General features: G+C 35.8%; 2 protein-coding genes across 6 annotated transcripts in view; both read right to left on the bottom strand.

The window, feature by feature from the left end:
- The window catches only part of LOC142337224 (uncharacterized), a 644,691-nt gene that overhangs the window by 240,440 nt on the left and 383,915 nt on the right, over positions 1-20,336 (bottom strand). The window lies entirely within an intron of this gene.
- The window catches only part of LOC142337165 (uncharacterized), a 60,938-nt gene that overhangs the window by 8,957 nt on the left and 31,645 nt on the right, over positions 1-20,336 (bottom strand). Inside the window, exon 1 of one of the 5 annotated variants that reach the window (XM_075386333.1) lies at positions 7,169-7,914. The exons of 3 other annotated variants lie outside the window; for them this stretch is intronic. The gene's annotated coding sequence lies outside the window, so the exon portion shown is untranslated. Of the gene's footprint in view, positions 1-6,596; positions 6,945-7,168; positions 7,915-20,336 lie in introns of those variants that run through there. One more of the 5 variants, XM_075386309.1, reaches the window with a different exon arrangement.

The following is a 20,336-nucleotide window of genomic DNA, read 5'->3' as shown; positions in this document are numbered from 1 at the left end:
GATTATGGCATTATCTTGCAAGGTTCCTATAAGATTAATATCCGAAACAACTCGGGTGCCTTTCTACTTCTGATTAAGGTCTCTAAGAGTTGCGGTGATCCAGCAGAACTGCAAAATCAAAGACACATCAATAAAACTTAAGGCGGAAAAATTCGAACCTAGCATGTATGGAAGGGCAGGTGAACCGCGCAGATTCTGGAGTAAACAAACGATTTTCTTCTTTTCATTCCTTATTAAGATTCACACACACATACAAGCACACACAGCCATCGCCAACATCCACACTCACCACACAAACACACACACACACACACAAACAAAACAATTCGATATACACACTTACAAATTCACAAATACAGAATAGACACATGATATTCATAATGAATTAAAGAGTTCAAAACACATCCAATACGGAGCATTGGCTTATAAAATCAGTAAATAGAGGGAGAGCAAAACAGCGACACTACTGCAATGCGCACCAACTTGTCCCACGCTCTTACAATCACCATATTTCATTTCAGTTTCATCACTTTTCCCTCCTTCCTCAGTCCCATCAATTATGCACAAAAACTTCCATATTCGAGACAACACAATCAAAGATAAGCAACCAAAATCTCAAGTAAGAGTGTCCCAAAAACTAGCAATGCTTCTTTCCTCCCAGATCGATTTTTGTAAATACTCCTGCTGTCGATTCAATGGTCGTGTTTCAATCTGAGCTGACGTATTGTCGTCGAATTATAATTTAGTGTAAAAATATGGTTTGACCTTGTATGTGATGGGTATATAGCGCACTTTGAATACACCGGCCTAAAAATGCTTGAAAATGCAGATCTGCCATCTATTGAACAAAGTAAAAATTCTATTTAATAAGAACTTAGAGTAGACAAAAAACAATTAAATATAAAATTTGAACTTAAAAAAGTATGAGAAAAATACTTAAAAACATTCAAACATTAAGGGTAATTGCTCTTAACCGACCGACTGGCGAGCGGTTGACTTTGGTAAAACTCAGCTGGGTCTTCGAGATGCTAATATTGGGGAGGGGGTTCAAAACGAGTGGAGTGGGGGGCGTCAATTGATGGAGAGGAAGGTAGGGTTGGGAGGGTTTGACAAGAGGGAGTTATAAATCGGCAAGCGGAGGAGGGTGAACTTGGGAAATGTTAGGGGGAGGAGGTGACTGACGGGGGTCAAATTTTTAAATTTAAGAACACACAATGGCACCATAAAATTTTCTCCTGAAAATAGTTTTGGTGAGATTGCATACTTAGAGACCCCGAGAGTGCTAAGTAAGGCGTAAGAACCTGAGAGAACTTTATGTCCTCTGGGAGTCACCTGTTAATCCCATTTTTGAGGTCGAAAAGTCAAATCGGTCAGATAAAAATCTGTCAAGCGGAAAATAACATAATAAGTATAAACTGACTACATTCAGGTGAAATTCTCGTGAATGGCAGGCGGGGACAAGCCAGTTTAGAAGGAGGCCAAGTTTAGAATTGTTTTATGGGCGCAAAAAACGCCCCCATATGGTTTATAAACGACTGCCCTGCAAGTTGTCAGTCATCTTAAGCGATCAGCCACAATGCTTTTCCTTGCTTTTCCCATCAATTATGCGCAAAAACTTCCATATTCGAGACAACACAATCAAAGATAAGCAACCAAAATCTCAAGTAAGAGTGTCCCAAAAACTAGCAATGCTTCTTTCCTCCCAGATCGATTTTTGTAAATACTCCTGCTGTCGATTCAATGGTCGTGTTTCAATCTGAGCTGACGTATTGTCGTCGAATTATAATTTAGTGTAAAAATATGGTTTGACCTTGTATGTGATGGGTATATAGCGCACTTTGAATACACCGGCCTAAAAATGCTTGAAAATGCAGATCTGCCATCCATTGAACAAAGTAAAAATTCTATTTAATAAGAACTTAGAGTAGACAAAAAACAATTAAATATAAAATTTGAACTTAAAAAAGTATGAGAAAAATATTTAAAAACATTCAAACATTAAGGGTAATTGCTCTTAAACAACCGACTGGCGAGCGGTTGACTTTGGTAAAACTCAGCTGGGTCTTCGAGATGCTAATATTGGGGAGGGGGGTCAAAACGAGTGGAGTGGGGGGCGTCAATTGATGGAGAGGAAGGTAGGGTTGGGAGGGTTTGACAAGAGGGAGTTATAAATCGACAAGCGGAGGAGGGTGAACTTGGGAAATGTTAGGGGGAGGAGGTCCTGCTTTCGATTCAATGTCATTACTCCTGCTTTCGATTCAATGGTCGTGTTTCAATCTGAGCTGACGTATTGTCGTCGAATTATAATTTAGTGTAAAATATTGTTCGACATACAAAGAGAGAAGTTGTATAGCCCTAAAGGTTGACATACTGCCAAAACTGTTCAAGCCAAACGCACAGTGAGCTTATTCCTATTTTCGAACTCCACATTATGTTTGAAACAAAAATAGGAAAAAAAACAACAATATAATTGCCAAAATAATTTTGAAATCCGGAGCAACATTTTTGCTGTTGTTATTAAATATACTTGTCGTATCTAGAATCAAGAGCTCGCAAGGGGTCAGGAGTTGACCCTATGTTCAAACGCTTGCCCTGGTCGAGACAATGCCAGAGGATATTTATCTTGCAAAACTCTTGAAAAGTCTTTCCGGTCGAGCTCTGCTCTTATTGGCGCATCGTCTTTCATTCTGCGTAGCAATTGTCCGCGTTGCAGTCACGCCTATTTTGAAAGATAGTTTTAAACAAAAATACGTAAAATGAAAAACTACTTACTTGCAGCTAGCTAAGTGCGAATTGTCAGGGTTCCATTGAATAATACTAACGCAAATTGAGATCTACTAAAAAATTTATGATTATTCTTTTTTGTTAGTTCGGAATTTACACAATTACACGTTTCGATTATATTTCTTTGAAAACATTTCTAAAAATTTATATCAAAATTTATATCAGATTTTTTTAAGATTTCTTACTCTTTGTTGCTTTTTTTACATTTATGACTATCATATTTGAAAAATAGGATTATAAGGATGAAAAACAATGAAAAATGCTCATTGTGTCATATGCTAGTATTTGGCTTTTTGAGTATTTTTTTCGGGTGTCGTGCTGGTGTTAATCATGCAAAAATATTGCAAAATTTGGCTGTTAACCTTGCAAAATTATTGCAAGGCAAATCTTACGAGATCTTGCTTGAAAATTTTGCAGGATTATGGCATTATCTTGCAAGCTTCCTATAAGATTAACATCCGAAACAACTCGGGTGCTTTTCTATCTCTGATTAAGGTCTCTAAGAGTTGCGGTGATCCAGCAGAACTGCAAAATCAAAGCCACATCAATAAAACTCAAGGCGGAAAAATTCAAACCTAGTATTGGTGGAAGGGCGGGTGACCCGCGCAGATTCTTGAGTAAACAAACGATTTTCTTCTTTTCATTCCTTATTAAGATTCCTCCGAAAAACAAAGCCCTCCTAAAATCTGTTCCAATTTCGCTTATCCCTTCAAAAAGGCGCTACTTGTGTAGTACTAAAACCTAAATTATCAAGCGCAAACATTAATTTTTGCCCGTCTGGGGACAAAAAAATGCTAACAACAGTAAAACAGAATTTAACCTTTCATTCTCAAAATATTGTTCAACGCTGTCCTCAGTTATCACTTTTTAAATTGATTTCCTGTGCATCAAAAGTCACTCTTGTATAAAGGTCAACAATGTAATACATAATTTGATACACCGGCCTAAAAATGCTTGAAATAAATCAGATCTGCCATCTATGGAACAAAGTAGAAATTCTTTTCAATAAGAAATTAGAGTAGACAAAAAACAATTAAATATAATATTTGAACATAAAAAAGTATGAGACAAATATTTAAAAACATTCAAACATTAAGGGTAATTGCTCTTAAACGACCGACTGGCGAGCGGTTGACTTTGGTAACACTCAGCTGGGTCTTCGAGATGCTAATATTGGGGAGGGGGGTCAAAACGAGTGGAGTGGGGGGCATCAATTGATGGAGAGGAAGGTAGGGTTGGGAGGGTTTGACAAGAGGGAGTTATAAATCGACAAGCGGAGGAGGGTGAACTTGGGAAATGTTAGGGGGAGGAGGTGACTGACGGGGGTCAAATTTTTAAATTTAAGAAAACACAATGGCACCATAAAATTGTCTCCTGAAAATAGTTTTGGTGAGATTGCATACTTAGAGACCCCGAGAGTGCTAGGTAAGGCGTAAGAACCTGAGAGAACTTTATGCCCTCTGGGAGTCACCTGTTAATCCCATTTTTGAGGTCGAAAAGTCAAATTGGTCAGATAAAAATCTGTCAAGCGGAAAATAACATAATAACTATAAACTGACTACATTCGGGTGAAATTCTCGTGAATGACAGGCGGGGACGAGCCAGTTTAGAAGGAGGCCAAGTTTAGAATTGTTTTATGGGCGCAAAAAACGACCCCACAAGGTTTATAAACTACTGCCCTGCAAGTTGTCAGTCATCTTAAGCGATCAGCCACAATGGTTTTCCTTGCTTTTTGCCAACAATCAGTTTTAGCAACGAACTTTCAGCACGACAGCAACTTAGATCACTCAAAAATGAAGAACTAAATTGTGGTAAAGTCACTCAAGAAATTAAATTGTTATAGAACAAAAGCCCAAAAACGGCCAGGCAAAAACTTTGCATAAAAGACCAAAACGGTTAAAAAAATTTCAAACTTCGCTTGAGAGCAACTAGAAGGACCACAGGGCTAATATGATTGCTAGAAAAGTCAGCAATTAATTGAATGATTTGTTGCAAGACAAAAAGAAAGACTTTCCTTGCAATACATGAGGCCTTTAGTGCAGCAACGTTGGCACGCAGAGATTTATGCCTAGATTTATGAGCTTTTTTCGTTTTATCGACAAATTATTTCCATTTATCCGCAAAGACCTAGCAAGGACTATGAGTAAGCTGGGAATGACATTTCTAAAAAAATCAGATCAAAAAATTTACTAAAAAAAACAGAAAATGGAAATTAAAATGCAGCTTTTGAACAAAAAACCACTAGCGAAATAGCGAAATTTGGTTTTAAAAAAAGAGATCTTAAAAAAGACTTCTTTGAATTGTAAAAAACCAAGAGAAGGCCAATAATAGCCTCAGCTATCGCTTCGCGGCTACTAAACAGTGTTGTCTTTTACATGCTTCACATACATGTATATCTCATCTGAACTCATTGGCTTCGGTATTAGCCAGCTGGGGGATAGAGATGCTAACATTATAGCATCAAGCACTGGGGTCAAGCGTGCGGGTTTAGTGTGGAAGGAGACACTGGGAGTGGGGGCGGGACGAGAGGGGGTTTGGGAATGCTGGATAGGGATGAGGGTCCAGATCGCCAGAAGAAGGATGGTGGATGGGGAAAGTTGCAGGGTGCGAGGAGAGACAAATCTCCAAGGACCTCTCTACGCAAAACGATTTCTTGTCTCCACAGCAGTTTCAGTGAATCACAGAGAATAGTATAGTGTACTAATCTAAGGGACCTGCTCAGCTACTTAATGCCCTCCGCAATTTAACTGTTTATCTGGTTTTTGGAAACAAGAATTTAAAAGCGTAATACAAAAAGCAGTCCAACAAAAAATAACAAAACTGACTAACGTCGGGCGAATTGCTCTCAAACGACCGGCGAGCGGTTGGCTTCGTCAATAGATAGGCACAGTTTAGTGAGGCTTGATTTAGTTTAATTGGAGGGGCGTAGGTGAGCGCAGCGGGAGGGGGGCACCGGGGGCTGATGGGGTGGAAACAGTGGGGGGGGGGGGCAACAGTGGTGGGGAGTCAATCTCTACGGACCGCCCTTCGCAATATGAGTATAAGTCTCCAAAACAGATTCGGTGAATCGCATACTTTAAGAGTAGTGAACTGAAAGGTTCTAAGAGCACTTAATGCCCGCTGGGTGCTACCTGTTTATCCCGTTTTTGAGGAAGAAAAGCCAAAAGCGTCAGACGAAAAATTGGTCAAGCAAAAAATCGCATAAAAAAGACCGATAAGACTAATATAATTATTACAGACTTCGTTTGGGAGTAATTAATCAATAAGATTAACAGCACTCAAATAATTGTTACAAACTTTGTTCGAGAGCAGTTAAACCGAAAGAAATCAAATAGGCCAGATTAAGATATTAGAAATAAATTTTCTAGGTAGAAAATATCAAACAGGACCCGCAAATTGCTTCCATTAATTTAATAATAGCTTAGATGTTGATCATTTTCTGTTGCATTTTTCTGAGTGGAATTTGATCGGACTCCTCGAATGGCGCATTACTTCGTAATTTTTCTACTGAATTGTTTCTCCATTCATACTTGTTTCATTGCATTTCGTCACAAGTTCTATGTAAAAATCTTCAGCAAAGTTAGATAATGGCAATGAAAAATGTAAACTTTGATTAATTATTAACAACAATGAAAAATGTGTGATCTTTAAATTTGACTATCAGCATGTTGATCCTGAAACGTCATGAACCAAGGGAACTTAAAAAAGGTTTAAAAATTCTTGAACGTTTGAAGATGGCAGCGAGCAATTAATAATTGTTCATTTATAAATTTGGAAAAGGGATTTTCAGACAGAAAGAAGGTGAAACATACCCTGCGAGGAGTTTTAGTGAAGCAGTAACAATAAGGATTGCCGTTTTGTCCGAAGTGTTCTACTGTTGTTCTCTCTTTGAAAAATGAGGCTTATATGGTGGCGTTAATAAAAGAAGAAAGGATGAGCCGTCCTCAATTGTCTAGGAAAAAGTGAAAGCATTCTAGAAAAACAGACGGCTTGATTTCCGATAAAGACGGCCAAACCGCTCTTCCTAAGTGAGATCACCGGCCCACTTCGACGCTCACTGAAATAGGGACACTAGAGAACTTTTCCACCTCACTAAGTTGGGAGCAGCTACAACAATTTTATCCCCGCTGTATACTAGTTAAAACAGCGCAGCTTATAATTATGAAGGCAGAAACTAAACTCACTTTTGGATTTAATTTTTGTAATTTTTCACACTTTTCAATTGGCTATTGAATTTATCATGATAAAGTTAAGCATCCATCATTGGCAGAGAAAGCCAAACTTTGTTGAATTTTAGTTTTCAAATCAACCACTAGAGAACAGGGGTGAAGAATTTAACAAAAGCAAAATTTCTACTTCGGCATAAAAAAAGAATGGTGCTTACAGATTAGAGTTGTTAGTTTATGATAAATAAAAACGGAAGCGCAGTTTTCTTATAGTGATAATGACCAGCAGAAAATGACGCAATAAAAGGAGGAAGAATGATGCTAACTCTTAAAACAGAGCAAGGAAGAAGAGCGGGACAGAAATGGAAAGGGGGAGAGGGGATTGAAGAAGAAAGAGATGAACAAGAATAAGCGGAAGAGTGGGGACAAAACAGTGGAAATAGGTGAAGAAATTTGACAGGACAACAAGAGATTACTTTTGAAAAGTGGGAGAGAAAAAGAAGGCAGAGGTATTCGAAATAAACAGGACGAAAGACGACTGCCTATGGACAGACCGCTGAAGGAGGGGTTGAGTCCTCAAATTCAGTTCAAAAAACAGAAAAGGAGTGGGGAGGGGGAGAGAAGAGGAAAAGGGAAGCAAAGAGCGGAGAGGGTGACAGGAAGAAGGGAAAGAAGGAAAAGGGAGGACAGCGGAAGCGAGGGGCGGATGTACGGGACGGATTAAGAAGACAGGAAGCTATACACACATCTCATCAACATCATCATCACTATGTGCTGCACTTGGTTGTCATGGAAACAAAGCATCGTCACTGCACGGCATCTTTCCTAACAGTTGGCTCATTGTTTGAATAAGTCAATCTCCTATTGCAAAAAGATGATCTCAAATCCAGTAACCAAATGGGCTGCTACAGAAGGCATGCAGTTTTAGGGAAAAAGATCTGAGATCATTTCCGATCTGATTCCGAAACAGAGCGTTGCCTAAAAATTGTGTGAAAGCGGAATTTCCGGAATTAACAGTTCTTTCAATCTATTTTTTAAAAAAATCTATACCAACAAAGTTGAGCAAATATAATTAGAAATTTGAAAAACTGGCGGCTAACGCTAACTATAAAAGTAAAAGTTCCAAGTCGCCACTACATTGATTTGCAGTTAAATTTTGTTTTCCTCATTTGGGCTTCTTGATAGAATATAGACCTCTTCATTCCGATAGTGAGATAACTAAGGATGCGGATGCCTAAGGCCGAAAACAATCCATTCATAAAACAAAAACCAGAACTAGAAGTTAATCTATCAAGCATTGCATTAGCACTGCACAGCATTGAAACCAATTCTATGAAAAGAACCAGCTACGAAAATATTCATTCGCAAACTCGAAAAGGGAGCAGAGATACAGATAAAAGTCAACACGAAACGTTTACTCCTACCAATTGCTAATATGATGTTTTTAAACCTGAGTTTTAAACCTGCTAATGAAAGATTACCATTCGCAAAAATTTTATACGCATCCTAGAAAAATAAAAAAATGTCACCGTATGAAAACTTTGCAGTCGAATCGCTGAATTCGACAACCGATCATTCAATTATTTCTCAAGCTAATTGGATCTTTCAACTACCCAAAATTTTCTGATACCAACTGAATTGGTGATATCAGAGGGTGTCAGTTGTGGTGATATAAATGGCGGTATCAGTTTTGGTGATATCACTGGTGGTATCAGTTTTGGTGATATCACTGGTGGTGTCAGTTTTGGTGATAACAATGGCGGTATCAGTTTTGGTGATATCACTGGTGGTATCATTTTTGGTGAATTCAGAATTGGTGATATCACCGATGATGTCACTGGTGGTATCAGGTTTGGTGATATCACTGGTGGAATCAGTCTTGGTGATATCATTGGTGGTATCAGTTTTGTTGTTATCACTGGTGGTATCAGTTTTGATGATATCACTGGTGGTATCTCTTTTGATGATATCACTGGTGATATCATTTTTGTTGAATTCATAATTGGTGATACCACTGATGATTTCACTGGTGTTATCAGTTTTGTTGACATCACTGGTGGAGTACGTTTTGTTGATATCATTGGTAGTATCAGTTTTGGTGATATCATTGTTCGTATCAGTTTTGGTGAATTCAGAATTGGTGATATCACAGATGATGTCACTGGTGGTATCAGTTTTGGTGATATCACTGGTGGAATCAGTTTTGGTGATATCACTGGAGGTATCAATTTTCGTGACATCACTGTCGGCATCAGTTTCGGTGATATCACTGGTGGTATCAGTTTTGGTGATATCACTGGTGGAATCAGTTCTGGTGATATCATTGGTGGTATCGGTTTTGGTGATATCACTTGTGGTACCAGTTTTGGTGAATTCAGAATTGGTGAAATCACTGATGATGTCACTGGTGGTATCAGTTTTTGGTGATATCACTGGTGGAATCAGTTCTGGTGATAACATTGGTGGTAGCAGTTTTGGTGATATCACTGGTGGTTTCAGTTTTTGTGAACTCAGAATTCGTGATATCACTGATGATATCACTGCTGGTATCAGTTTTGGTGATATCACTGGTGGTATCAGTTGTGGTGATATCACTGGTGGGATCAGTTTTGGTGATATTACTGGTGGAAGCAGTTTTGTTGATACCACTGGCGGTATCAATTTTGGTGATATCACTGGTGGAATCAGTTCTGGGGATATCATTGGTGGTATCAGTTTTGGTGATATCACTGGTGGTATCAGTTTTGGTTAATTCAGAATTGGTGATATCACTGATGATATCACCGCTGGTATCAGTTTTGGTGATATCACTGGTGGTATCAGTTGTGGTGATATCACTGGTGGGATCAGTTTTGGTGATATTACTGGTGGAATCAGTTTTGTTGATATCACTGGCGGTATCAATTTTGGTGATATCACTGGTGGAATCAGTTCTGGGGATATCATTGGTGGTATCAGCTTTGATGATATCACTGGTGGAGTCAGTTTAGGTGATATTACTGGTGGAATCAGTTTTGTTGATGTCACTGGCCGTATCAGTTTTGGTGATATCAGTGGTGGTATCGGTTTTGGTGAATTGAAAATTGGTGATATCAGAGAATTAGCGTTATTCAGTAGGTATCATTCCAAAAATTTTGGGTAGTTGAAAAATCCATTTAGCTTGAGAAATACTTGAATGATTGGTCGTTAAATTCTGCGATTCAAAAGTTTTCATGCCGTGACATTGTCATGTTTCTGAGATGCTAATAAATTTGTTCTGAGTGGTTGTCTTTCATGAGCATTTAGTCTTTAAATTTACTATTTTCTTCTTAATGATGATTTTCCAACTGGCACTGGTGGATTCAGTTTTAGTGATATCACTAGTGGAATTCCTTTGGTGATATCAGTGGTGTTATCAGTTTTGGTGATATCACAGTCGGCATCAGTTTCGGTGATATCACTGGTGGTATCATTTTTGGTGAATTCAGAAGTGGCTATATCACTGATGATGTCACTGGTGGTATCAATTTTGGTGATATCACTGGTGGTATCAATTTAGGTGATATCACTGGTTGAATCAGTTTTTGTGATATTACTGATGGAAGCAGTTTTGGTGACATCTCTGGCGGTATCAGCTTTGGTGATATCACTGGTGGTATCGGTTTTGGTGAATTCAAAATTGGTGATATCACAGAATTGGCGTTATTCAGTAGGTATCATTCCAAAAATTTTAGGTAGTTGAAAAACCATTTAGCTGGATAAATAATTGAACGATTGGTCGTCGGATTCTTCGATTCAAGAGTTTTCATGCTGTGACATTTTCATGTTTCTGGGAAGTTAATAAATTTTTTTCTGAATGGTTGTCTTTCATGAGCATTTAATCTTTAAATTCACAATTTTCTTCTTAATGATGATTTTCAAATGTCACTGGTGGTATCAGTTTTTGTGATATCACTGGTGGAATTACTTTTGGTGAATTCAGAATTGGCGATATCACTAATGATGTCACTGGTGGCATCGGTTTTGGTGATATCACTGTCAGCATCACTTTCGGTGATATCACTGGTAGAATCATTTTTGGTGAACTCAGATTTGGCGATTTCACTGATGATGTCACTGGTGGTATCAGTTTTGATGATATCACTGGTGGAGTCAGTTTTGGTGATATCATTGGTGGTATCAGTTTTGGTGATATCAGTGGTGGAATCAGTTTTGGTGATATCATTGGTGGTATCAGTTTTAGTGATATCACTGGTGGTATCAGTTTTGGTGATATCATTGTTGGTATCATTTTTGGTGATATCACTGGTGGAATCACTTTGGTGAATTCAGAATTGGCGATATCACTGATGATGTCACTGGTGGTATCAGTTTTGGTGATATCACTGGTGGAAGCAGCTTCGGTGATATCATTGTTGGTATCAGTTTTGGTGATATCACTGGTGGAATCAGTTTTGGTGATATCATTGGTGGTATCAGTTTTGATGATATCACTGGTGGTATCAGTTTTGGTGAAATCAGAATTGTTGATATCACTGATGATATCACTGGTGGAATCAGTTTTGGTGATATTACTGGTAGAATCAGTTTTAGTGATATCTTTGGCGGTATCAGTTTTGGTGATATCACTGGTGGTATCGGTTTTGTGATTTCAAAATTGGTGATATCACAGAATTGGCGTTATTCAGTAAGTATCATTCCAAAAATTTTAGGTAGTTGAAAAATCCATTTAGCTTGAGAAATAATTGAACTATTGGTCGTCGAATTCTGTGATTCAAGAGTTTTCATGCTGTGACATTTTCATGTTTCTGGGATGCTAATAAATTTTTTCTGAATGGTTGTCTTTCATGAGCATTTAATTTTTAAATTCACAATTTTCTTCTTAATGATGTTTTTCCAAATAATTCTACGTATTATATACAATAGGCCAAATGAATTTGGGCATTGCAGTAACAAACATGCAGCTTACATGTGGACAAATTTAGAAAAAATGTTAACACTATCAAATTATTTTAACACTAATCAAATCAAACTTAATCAAATCAAATTAACACTAAGGAGTTTTATTAGTATAAAATCTTAACTATCAGCAAAGAGACCTAAAGTACAAATTAGTCCAGCCGAGGAAAAACAACTAAAAACATAACCGACTAAACCTCGGAAGAATTGCTCTCGAACGATTAGTGGGAGCTCTAATGAATTGCAGCCTGCTTCAGTCGGGGAGGGGGGGGGGAGCCTAAATGGGACTAAGAAGTTCAATAGTGGGCTAAAAATAATCACATTAGAGGTTAACATACACCACTATTAAGATTTAAAGTAAAAAATGGCACCAATTTTGGCGCACTTTTCAGTTGACGTTTAGTATTAAATTGCCGCCAATTGAGTTCAGCTGCTTGAAATTGTGATTGAGAAAGAATTTTAGAGCACGCAAAACACAAAAAATCAAGGGCGTAAAAGTCACAAGAAAAGTCAAAATTGTCAAGCGAAAATTTTGCATAAAAAAACAGAAACACACGTTTACAATAATTGCTATGAACTTCGTTCAAGAGCAATTAATAAAAAATATTATGACAAATTAAATGTTGAATCGATCTTAATTTTTACTTCGGCCAATTATGCACGCAAATGATACTCTTTTTGGTTCTGCCAGATCAATTTTCTCAATATGAAAGCTCAAAATTTAAACTTCGCAAAATTATGTTGATTGATGTAAAAAGTTTTAAAATTTTTTTGTTGTAATTTGCAATAATTTTTGAACATTTTCATTCTTTTTCGTATCCCAGAACGTTTTGAATTACTAGCTAGTTTCTCTTTTATTAGGAACCAGAAAAATAAACAGTTTTAAAAATTTGAAAGAAACACTAATATGACTATTAACATGTTTTCCATCTCAATTTTTTTATCTATAGTTATTGCCAAAATGAAATTTTGTTCGTACGAGACAACAAGTACTTTTTCGTTATTTTTAAATGGTCTACGTTTGGCGTCAAAACATTATAATACAAGAAAACTGTTCAAAATAGCGTGTTTGATACTTTTCACAATACTTTTGTGCCTAGCGCTATTTCACCAGCTCTTCCGTCAGCGGCGCGTTCTTAGCTGTTACAGTCGTTGATATCTGCATCTGTTTAATTCTTCTACGCTTTGGTGCTGTTTTAGAATTTTCAAATGTTGCTGTTTTAGAACAACGTGTCAGATATTTTTTGGAACCAACAATGAATATGTTAATTCCTCTTTTTTTGCAAAAAAAAGATTTACACTTCTTCATGTTTCTTGCATCGAGACAACCACAACAACCGGAACCTAATGGTTTAGTATTACTTTAGTGGCGAGATGAGTTTTATACTCAAATGGGTTTTTTGTTCAGTCAATATTAGCCGACCGCTACAATCATTTGGAGTGAGTTGTGAGTAGTATCATAATTAAGCCCGTCCAGCGTAGAACAAGGACTTCAAAAAATTTTGTGAATTTCGTTTTTACAGGGACTTATAGAGATTTGAAATTTTGCGAATAATCGGCCGAATTACGATGTTTTTTTTAAAGTTTCCGTAATTTTTGTCCCAATTCTCAGCGATTTTGGTAAAAATATGTTGAAATTCTTAACGGTAGTGTTATTGGTGTAATCCTTAAAATTAGAGGAGGGTTGCTAATTTGTTCGATGACTAGAGTTTTCTGAAAAGAGTTTATGCTTATGTTTTCAAAAATCAGACCTTTTTCATAGAAAACGGAACCATATGTGCTGATCTCAACATAGATCCCAACAATAAGATTTTTTAAAATTTTATCTGGGCGCGGCCTTTTATTCCAAATTTTTCTGCATTTGTAGTTTTTTATATTAAATCCCAACAAAAACTTCAAATCAGGGCTCAATTATTTAGCACAATTATTAAGTTCATGGTTTTTATGGATGTGACCAAATGTTTTTGTAAAAAATTTAGGACTTCTTATAACTTAGTTTCATTTGATAAAACTTACGTAGTCCAATGACTTAGTCGCAACCATCAAGGATCCAATAGTCGTCAGTAAGAGCTATAACTGGACCTAAACAATCCTGTCAGTTGTTATCTAAGGTCTGTGCTGACCTTGAATATATTTGTTTTAAGAAAGAGTCGGCGAATTTTTGAACTTTTCCACTATTGTCTTTTATTTTTCTCAACTTCTGGCGTATTCTCAGTAAAAAAGGCCAAAATCCATTTCATTTGGGTTGTAAATGTCTATAACAGTTTTATAAATATTGGATTCCTCGTTTTGATACCAGCTTCAAAGTTTTTTTGATTTTTTTAGAATTGAACATTTTATAGGTTCATTTTTTTCTTGTCAAATTATCACAATATTGACAGGTCCGATTAAAAAAAGGTAGATTAGGAAGAAATCACAGCGTTGCAAAAAGCGTTTTCAAATGAATATTTTTATTTTTTTGTTGATAAGTTTGTGTTTTTATGAGTTTGTCTTTTTTTTGATGTGGTACAACATATACCTGATGATAATAGTTCTCAATTGCTTCACAAAGACGCATAGTTGAAATTATTTTACCATTTCAGTTTATAGGTTTTCGATTTACGGTTGTTTCAGATAGTGGTTTAAAATTATAGTGCCTTCGACTTTGTGACGCCGTTAAATTTTTGGTGACGTTTCGACTTCTGCCTGTATTTGTCGTTACTTTGTACTCTTGTGACTGAAGAGGGGCAACTGGCCTCCTGTGGAGTTGCAAGTTAATCCATTATTTTAGTTGAAAGCTTCTGTCTGTTAGTAATTTTTTCAAAAGCATATTTGGACCTCTGATCTTCGCCATTCAATAAGTCATTGTTTGGTCAATTTGTAGCTTAGTCACTGTAAAAACTCGTTGCAACCTGTTTTCCATGAGCTATAAATTAAACTTTATGAAGGTTTTAGTTTGAAACATTTATTTCTCGGCTTTATTACTTCCAGGTTTCTTAAAAACTGTTTGTGATTCTTACACACTTGTTCATTCTGGAGGATTGATCATTTCTTTTTAATTTCTAACATTAAGGGTAGGTCCCACTAGTTTTGAAAAAATGCGCAATTGAACAATTTCCATGTTCTTAATAAAAAACTTATGATTTCACTGCAATTTTCACGCAATGATTTAACCTTCTAGTTCTACCGGGATTTGTCCTTCGTTTTGTAGTCTTATGACGTACACTGGATAATGACAAATCTCAATTGCCTCCTTTGGAGATATAAATGAACATTTTAGTGATTTCATTAGTACATAATGATTTTATTCACTTTGAAAATAACTGTTTTCCAAAATAGAATTTCAAACCTTTGTTGAATAGTGTTTTTGACCTTTGTTCCCTTTTTCCTTTTGTGTCAGCCTGTTGCCCAGTCGCATTGAGGACAAGTCCCATATCTTTTCTAATGAAATATAGGATATTTTGCTTTGTTTAGGTTTTATCTGATTCAAGTTTGAATTTCATTTTATTATTATTATTAAATATATCCATTGATTTTTGGCCCTAATTATGGTTTGTTATTTCATTTGTATGATTATCCTTATTAGTAGTCCTTTAACGAGTTTCATCGGCCCTCTAAAAAGGTATTATTTTATTCCATTTGTTTTTGTTGAAAGATATGCATTTTTTGAAAGTTTCTACCTCTTCCTCATTTGGTCGCCAATTAACTCAAAAATGTGGATGAGCTGGGTTGGAAAATTATGTGCCAACGCACATTACTGAGCCTCCATGCTACAATTGTAATCAATTCTATTTAATAATCAGAATTTTTCATATTTCAGAATTTTTTGTTGTTCCTTTCAAGGTTAGAAATTTATTTTTGACGTTAAAATGGTTTTGGGAATTAATTATGCCACTCGTTTTTTGCGTTGTGTTACTTTCACTAAGAAAGGAAATGAATAATACTAGTCCAGTGACACAAAAACCTTTTCAACCTCCGATAGGCTATGTACCAAAAAAGTTTCACAGACTCATTTTTGAAAACGTTCAACCTCGATAGTTCTCATTTTATAACGTTGCGTTGAGTCTGAATTGTTTCACTGAAATGTTAAAATCAGAGTTGCTCTTAGATTAGAATTTAAAAAACTGGTGAGAAAAACACTATAATGTAATTAAACGAACGAAATTAAAGTTACATAATAGTATAGATTGAAAAAAAATCATTGATATAGTTTTTTGTCCAAAATTTAGTCACTCACTGGCAGATCAAAATAACATACGGAGAGAATTTTTGGAAAATGGCAATCCAGACTTCAGTCTCAGAGCATTTCAGCGCTGAGGCAGCACATTTCAAGTGTGAAAATTTAATTTAGTTCTGAAACATTGAATCTCTGTTTTAAGTTATTTTATGTGTAATTCTTCTTCGTTATGATTATATTGAGGCCATGGAGTTAGCCCAAGCTAAACTTAAACTGTACAGTCTAAAAATTACTCATACCCCAAAACTAAGTCTGAGCAGAGTATTATCATACTTTTGTAGCTTAAAACTTGTAATTACTATAATAGTATCCAAAACTATTTATATATAAGCTAGTTTGTAAGCAATTACCACAGACCAAATTATACGCAAATTATAGGTTACAAGTACCCACGCAGAGGTTGGAATCGCATATAAATCAAACCTTGTTGGTGAGATTTAAGCTAAGCATATTATTTTTCATGCAGTAAATTTGGTGTCTAAAAAACTAGCCGACGTGAATACTAATCGATAAGTCAAAATTTGGCATAAAAGCAGAAAAAATGGTTAGAAATGATCGCTTTATGCAAACCTAAGTTGCACGTGAAATTATCTAACTCGCATAGACATTAAATTAACATAATTGGTCATGCCCCGCGGCCATGCGCCAGCAGCCTATGGGGCTTGATATGAGTCTATCACAACAAAAAACATTGCGACCGTTCTCAATTGTGATTGGTTATTATTTCATTTTCGGCTAATGTTTCATTCGGCTAATTTTCCTTTCGGCTCAATTTTCTGGCACAAGTAAATTCTAATCAAAGATCAAGACTGCAAGACTGGTCCGTGTAAATTAGGACATGAACAGAGTACTGGCTATCCTAAAAAAACAGAATGTCTCTATACTGATTCAGCGCTGATTTATTCTGCCACCAACCTCCGGGAAGTTGTTGATACGCCTTTAAAATGATTGGTAAATTATATTTGAAACGTTGAATTTCGTTTTTTTTTCGTCACATCTCAAGGTATGTTTCTTTTCTGTTTACTGATTTTTAATGTGTCACTCATTGATTTAAGCGTCCAAAACATAAATTTTCCCAATCACAGACAATTTTTCTGTTAATAAAAATGTGTTCTCTGTGCCTCATTTTTTGTCTACTTTCGAATCAGTACGTTCATAACCCATCTAAAAGAATTCTTTGATTTTTCTCCAACCAAGCTTCTGTTCGAGCACCACTGAAAATTTGTGAAATGAGATTCGTTAGAACAGAATTATGCAAAAAATAATCATCGAGGAAAAAAAATTGTCTTCAATCAAAATCACTCGAATTCTGTGTGAAACTACCCTTTGGTTGTTTGGTACTTTATTTTGTGAACGAATTATATAACTCTTCGGCATTATTTATCGCAACAAAATCTTAATTTCTGATATACGGTTGTCAACAAAATACAAAAGTATGAATAAAAAACCAAAAAGAAAATCATGATAAAATAATAGATTAAAAGGGTTTTCTCACAAACTTTTAGTTGTTTTCTTTTGTTTCTATTAAATTGTTCATAAACTGTTTTCCAGCAGATCTGAGTATTGTCATTTCTAAACTACTGTATGCAATTTCTAAAGTCTGATTTTTAAGAGGAGGATCAATTAGAGTGATTCATTTTTTTTTGGAAAAATTGAGAAAAACCTACTTATAAAAAGAGTGTGCGATAAATTTCAAAATAAGGACAGATGCATTTTTTTTTAAGATTCTTTAAAAAAATAATTCCCAGATCCAGGATACTGACTCGAAATAAAACATGTTTTTTACATGCTAGCATGGTTAGTGTGTACAACATTTGTTCAAACAACTTCTCATGGGCGATCTTTATATCTTACTGAAGGATATCCCAGATAAGCTACAAATAGTACAAAGATTCTCTGGATATTATTTTCAAATGTTTCTTGCAAACACATGAAGCAAATAGTGAATTAAAAAATTGACAGAACTTTTATTTCAGATTCCTTTGCTAGATAGTAGTGGTTACAATATCCCTCACTGCAGCTCGAATATAAGTTTCGTTGGTTCTTGAAAACAGTGCTTTTAGAATTGGGAAGGAAACGAAAGTTTCCAATTATTGTATCACAAAAAATACAAAAAGTTCCCAATATTCAGAGAAGTTTGATTCTCGACAAAACATAGTCAAAAGAAAAATCAAAAATCAAGACTGCAAGACTGGTCCGTGTAAATTAGGACATGAACAGAGTACTGGCTATCCTAAAAAAACAGAATGTCTCTATACTGATTCAGCGCTGATTTATTCTGCCACCAACCTCCGGGAAGTTGTTGATACGCCTTTAAAATGATTGGTAAATTATTTTTGAAACGTTGAATTTCGTTTTTTTTTCGTCACATCTCAAGGTATGTTTCTTTTCTGTTTACTGATTTTTAATGTGTCACTCATTGATTTAAGCGTCCAAAACATAAATTTTCCCAATCACAGACAATTTTTCTGTTAATAAAAATGTGTTCTCTGTGCCTCATTTTTTGTCTACTTTCGAATCAGTACGTTCATAACCCATCTAAAAGAATTCTTTGATTTTTCTCCAACCAAGCTTCTGTTCGAGCACCACTGAAAATTTGTGAAATGAGATTCGTTAGAACAGAATTATGCAAAAAATAATCATCGAGGAAAAAAAATTGTCTTCAATCAAAATCACTCGAATTCTGTGTGAAACTACCCTTTGGTTGTTTGGTACTTTATTTTGTGAACGAATTATATAACTCTTCGGCATTATTTATCGCAACAAAATCTTAATTTCTGATATACGGTTGTCAACAAAATACAAAAGTATGAATAAAAAACCAAAAAGAAAATCATGATAAAATAATAGATTAAAAGGGTTTTCTCACAAACTTTTAGTTGTTTTCTTTTGTTTCTATTAAATTGTTCATAAACTGTTTTGCAGCAGATCTGAGTATTGTCATTTCTAAACTACTGTATGCAATTTCTAAAGTCTGATTTTTAAGAGGAGGATCAATTAGAGTGATTCATCATTTTTGGAAAAACCTACTTATAAAAAGAGTGTGCGACAAATTTCAAAATAAGGACAGATGTATTTTTTTTTAAGATTCTTTAAAAAAATAATTCCCAGATCCAGGAAACTGACTCGAAATAAAACATGTTTTTTACATGCTAGCATGGTTAGTGTGTAGAACATTTGTTCAAACAACTTCTCATGGGCGATCTTTATATCTTACTGAAGGATATCCCAGATAAGCTACAAATAGTACAAAGATTCTCTGGATATTATTTTCAATTGTTTCTTGCAAACACATGAAGCAAATAGTGAATTAAAAAATTGACAGAACTTTTATTTCAGATTCCTTTGCTAGATAGTAGTGGTTACAATATCCCTCACTGCAGCTCGAATATAAGTTTCGTTGGTTCTTGAAAACAGTGCTTTTAGAATTAGGAAGGAAACGAAAGTTTTCAATTATTGTATCACAAAAAATACAAAAAGTTCCCAATATTCAGAGAAGTTTGATTCTCGACAAAACATAGTCAAAAGAAAAATTAAAATCGAGAAAACCTCCAACAAAAACATTTCACTCAAAAAGCTTTCCGGTTTTCAAGTGGTACCAGTCATAGCTTTCTACGCAAGATGTATCTATCGGCAAAATTGACTGAACAGAAGAAACGATTTGGGCATATACCATTCCCCACAGAAAGGGGGACGGAACAATTATATAATTGAAAAATAACATAACAGCTATTTATGTTTGACCTGTTTGTTTCTGCTAACACGGCTCCAGCAGACGCTAACTTTCGAAACAGTACTTTCAAAATTCTTTCTCTTGAGCCTTCTGTCACTTTCGCTCGCTCATTCTCATACTTGAAGGCCGGTGCTTTTAGAGTAAGATATATGCGTGGATAATGAGATGTTGAATTGGAAATACGTACTTAGTTACAGTCATCACTATCTATTATAGCGCATAATTTTATGTACTACTAATGTGAGGAAATAAGCTAAGCATTAGCTCTTACTGCTCGTGCTATATCGCTAAGCATTTAGCCGCCGCGCTCAGCTGAGCTTGTTGTTGTTTGCGGCTACTCCTCTACTGCTGGGCTTGAATCGCCAGCCAGTGGATTAAATCCTCGCAGAGTTGGAAAAAGTGCTTCTACTACAAATTCACTGCTTTTTATAGTGGTGGTTTATACTTTTTGCCAGCTGGCATAGCCTGATTGGTTGATTCACTATGTCGACAGAGACTA

Source organism: Convolutriloba macropyga, chromosome 1, assembly GCF_964194025.1.
Source record: "Convolutriloba macropyga chromosome 1, txConMacr16.3, whole genome shotgun sequence".
In the NCBI taxonomy this organism is placed as follows: domain Eukaryota; kingdom Metazoa; phylum Xenacoelomorpha; order Acoela; family Convolutidae; genus Convolutriloba; species Convolutriloba macropyga.
This window is presented reverse-complemented; position numbering and strand designations above follow the sequence as displayed.